Here is a 4,661-nt window from a genome sequence, read left to right on the forward strand (position 1 = left end):
ACTTCATAATGTATTTTTTTGGGTTCGCAGATGAAACCCTCCTTAGCGACAACCACACTGGGTGCCTAGTTGCCCACTAGTGATTAAAACCCTTGGGTGACAAGCCTCTCGAGCAACGAGACCCGTATTCGTGTGAATTGTTGGCACCCGTTTAATTAGGAGCCCAATTAATTCAATTCTTGATCGTTACCAAGAATCGAACCTGATTCTCCTGCTTTATTGAAAATTTTAAATAATAAAATTAGAATACAAACTTAAGATGATGTTTGTGTGTCCTCATGAGTCATGATACATAATTAAATAAACTGACTTTACTAACATAAAATTTTAATTATATTTGAATTATTCTTAATAATTATAACAGCCAAACACCGTTATGTCGTTTTGCTTGAGTTTTGTGAGGAAATAAAAGCCTTTACTATGTCGTAATCTACTGTTTCTACCGTCTAATTTGTCTAATTTGGTACTCATGTGTTTAGTTGGCTACGTGGATTCCTTATGGTTAATAACGTGTACCCTCTTTTAACTATTGTTTAATTACAAATTAGAAATAGTACTTGTGGGTACATTCAGATCATCCTTTTCGTTCTCTCCTATTTTCATCTCACAACTGGTTTCATATATAGACGGATCAGACTTCATAAATGCATGTTCCATTACTCTTTAATCGGTTTTTTTTTCAGTCTCCTTCACCGACTCCCTCCACTGCTAAAATTAGGGTTTGAGATGATCGGTTTTAAACCCTTTACCAACATGTTTTTCAGTCGATTCTTACTTTTTTGTTTGATATGGTTTTTTGAATCGTTTCACTTTTCCGGTTTGTTCGTATTGATTGAAGATTTAGGGTTTTGTCCGATGAAGCTCATGGCGTTACATATGTTGAATCTGTTTATGGTAGCTCTACAGTTTCCGCTGGCCACAATTGTAGTTACCACTATGCTTTCGGCAGCGGTTTCGATGTCATTTTCACACTCACATTTGTCCCCGTATTTGGGCTTCAGTTTTCGTAAACATGTTCAGTTCCTTCAAGAAAGACCAGTTGTTAGGCAAGTTTTATTTTATTTTGTATCTATTGTATGATTAATTTATAGTTTTGTGCAGTAACTGATGTCAATTTCGAGTTGCTATATGTTACAATGTATGTGTTAAGTTAATTCTAGGTTTAATTTTATCTATTTTGTTTTTTTGTATTGCAAACGTTATGGAAATTTGATTCTAAGCTTTGGAAATCTATAGGTTTTTTGTTTATTGTGTTGCATACATTTTGGAAATTTGATTCTAAGCTTGTGACTATAGTTGTGTAAGATTGTTGAGAACACATTCTCTTTTGTTTAGATGTTTAATATAATTAAAAGGTTAATTAATTTTGTCATATGTGTATTTGATAAGTTATTGTGATGTTGTGCAGATGACAAAGATGGAGAAACCAAAACAAGGAAAGAGTAACATATGCGTTTTCATTATGCTTCCATTTCACCTAAGAAACTACAGCAAATATTACGCTTCTCTACTCACAAAAAAGTTAAACTCAAGCCTTAAAATACCAATACGGCAATAATAAATGATACAATACCCAAGACTGCACAACACTTATGAAAGAGCAATGATACGATACCCAAGACGAACGGCCCCAATTGTTGACACCATGATCGGTTCAACCTATATACTCCAGTTTCACTTTCAAAAGAATCAAAAAACATCACACCAGAATTTGTTTTAGAAAAGATATACAACTACGACATCACCTGCTGTTACATAAAGCGTAACTATTCAAGGTATGGTTTATCAATGTCACGTTCTATTTTACTTAGACCAATTTGGACCATTTGACATGTTATCCTTTTAATGAAGTTTTGCTATTCGACCCGTTCGTTAATCAACTTGCTCATGAATGGGTCAAAACAACCACATATAGTTTTGCTCTCAGTGAACTCCCAAGTTTGAATTTTTATGACAATAAACATGTTTTTTTTTTTTTTTTTTAACGCACAATAACTTTAACTCAAAAATGTTAAACATTTAGATAAAACAATACTGAAAACCCCACCAGAGGAAGCCCCAGAAAAAGAAATCAAGACCTCACCAGACGAAGACCTTCAGAATACCACAAAACGCATCCTATTCAGTGAACAAGGTAAAACTATAAGTTTTATCCAAACACTCACAAGCATAAAACAACTACAAATTTCTTCATATCGCAGTTGTCAAAGATCAAGAATCATCAAAGAGGAAGAAAGACTAAACAACGCAAAACGAAAACTGTTAACATGCATTTGTATAGAAGCAATAACCAACAGTAACCAGTACCATGCCTTTGTATAACTTAGTGCTATGTAACACTAGCTGTTATAACTATCTTTTGTTAATTAATCGTAGCACAGCCGTACTGTAATAACTAAGAACACAATGTTAATAGCATCCCGTATGCTGTAACTGTCTTTTGGTAACCGTACTATAACAACAAAGAACATATTGCAAGTTTATCTTTTGCTAAGTAAAACGAAATATATCACAAAGTAATCGCGCAGCGAAGCGCGTCGGGCCACATATCTAGTTATCTATATATTCAATTTAAAAAACTTAATTCTACTGTTCATTTCAGCCATCTTTTTAACACTTTTTTTTTCTAACACTTTTTAAAAGTAAATAAATTGATTTTAGATCATCAATATAAACAAAACCGTCTTTGATTGGGTGGTCAGCATGCTCACTTTATAATCAAGCGGTCCAAGTTCGAGTCATGGGGCTTATTCTTTTTAAAAACAAATGTTACTTTTCAAATTGTTGGTCAAAATTTGTATTTGGGCCCAGTATAGCGGGCTGTCCCAATTTCTTATATTAATTATATTTTCTAAGTAATACTAAATCAATAAATTTTCTAACATAAATAGTTAAATGAGTAACAATTATAAAGCAAGCATGTATCATAAACTTGTTAAAATTGTAAGACTATTGAATGTCGTATTATTCTAATGAATAAAAAAATTATAATTTTATGAAATGTTAACCTTTAAAATGTAAAGACATGTGTATATTGTTACAAAAATTTATAAAAAGAATACCGAAATATGACAATAAATAATAATGGGTAACTTAATAAAATAATTATGGAGTCTATAAAGTGATGAACTATAGTCCACACACTATAATGGGGTAGCATTTATTTTATTTACATATGAAAAACAAAAAATAAATGGATCACATGTAATGATGCTAAAAACCTATAAAGTTAATTTCCCTTTTCGTATCGTCTTATTCACGTAATAACATACAATTTCATTATCTCTAGTCAAAAATTAAAATTTTTAAAATTTCATCTAAAAATACTATAGTCGATCTTAAAATTTGATGCCCCTCGTCTTGTGATGCCCAGTGCGGTCGCACGTCTCGCCCGCCCCCAGGTCCGGCCCTGCTACTGCAATTGATAGAACTGAATTTGTTTTGATATATTGATTAACAGAATTGGTACAATACACTGAAAAATCAATCCTATTTATAAGAGTTTTATACAAACGGCTATATCCTATTTTAGGTGAGGAGCCTATCTAACTAAAGTAACAATTTTATAACTTGCATTTTTGGAAGGTGACCGTTAAACCCTTTGCTTGTATCTAGTTGTAAGTATCACTATGTTATCTTTGATTTCTAACACTCCCCTCAAGTTGAATAGTGGTATTCCCAATATTCAACTTGCTTAACACTTCGTTGAAGAGTCTTCCATTGACGGCCTAGGTGAGGATGTCCGCAAGCTGGCCTTCGGATCTTACAGATGGTAGTAAAATAATCCCTGATTCGAGCTTTTCCTTGATGAAGTGTCAGTCTATTTTCAATCATGTTGAATTGAATTTTCTGAAATCTTTATTGCTGCTTCATTGTTGCACACTATTCTGCTGCTCTCTTCTGGTGGAAATACAATTTCTGTTATTAATTTACGGATCCATAATACTTCTTGTTCTCATCGAGCTATGCCTCTGAATTCTGGTTCAACACTTCTTAGTAATTTCTGTTAGTAATTTACTGATCCATAATAAATTTTGCAATTGTAAAAACAACGTTAACAGGTTGGCAAGATATTTAATCTAAAATTCCTTCTAATGAGATTGGAATATCATCGATCCTAAAGTTCGCCAATTTATCATCATCATCATCATCAATAAATGGATAGTTCAAACGAAGAATGAAAGATCAACGAATGAATAAAAGATCATTAAAAAACGATGAACATAATAAAAAGGAACTAATTAATCAGTAAACTAAACGAATGCCCATAACAAAATCCATTTTCTGTAACAGATCTATTCATCATTTTATTAGCTCTATTAATTGAGTCAATAACAAGCGTCGATTTATTGGCGATTTGACTATCGCGTAGAGCCTAAATTGAATGTGCACGATTTAAAACCCATGAAAATTTGATCCTACTATTTTCATGGCATCTCATGTTTTAATTGTTTATAGTTTATTTTAATTTTTTACAAAAAAAAATTTCATACTTATTGGCAGGAGGTCTATTCGGAAACAATCTCTTTATCCGCCGAAAAGAGAGAGGAAGGACTTTCTCTACTTCTTGGAGTGTATCACTCTTGGTGGAGAAATAACTTATCTTTATTCAAAGATAGGGAAGAATTGTCCACATCTCACATCCCCCATACACCACACAC

The 4,661-nt window shown here is 32.6% G+C and overlaps 1 long non-coding RNA gene across 1 annotated transcript; it reads left to right on the forward strand.

The window, feature by feature from the left end:
• The first annotated feature begins 596 nt into the window (after nucleotides 1–596).
• LOC139846569 (uncharacterized) lies at nucleotides 597–2,141 on the forward strand. Its single transcript, XR_011759098.1, has 3 exons — nucleotides 597–1,046; nucleotides 1,409–1,775; nucleotides 2,024–2,141. It is a non-coding gene; the product is annotated as an uncharacterized lncRNA (long non-coding RNA).
• The last annotated feature ends 2,520 nt before the right edge of the window (nucleotides 2,142–4,661 follow it).

The sequence above is a fragment of the Rutidosis leptorrhynchoides genome, chromosome 5 (assembly GCF_046630445.1).
Source record: "Rutidosis leptorrhynchoides isolate AG116_Rl617_1_P2 chromosome 5, CSIRO_AGI_Rlap_v1, whole genome shotgun sequence".
Taxonomy (NCBI): Eukaryota; Viridiplantae; Streptophyta; class Magnoliopsida; order Asterales; family Asteraceae; genus Rutidosis; species Rutidosis leptorrhynchoides.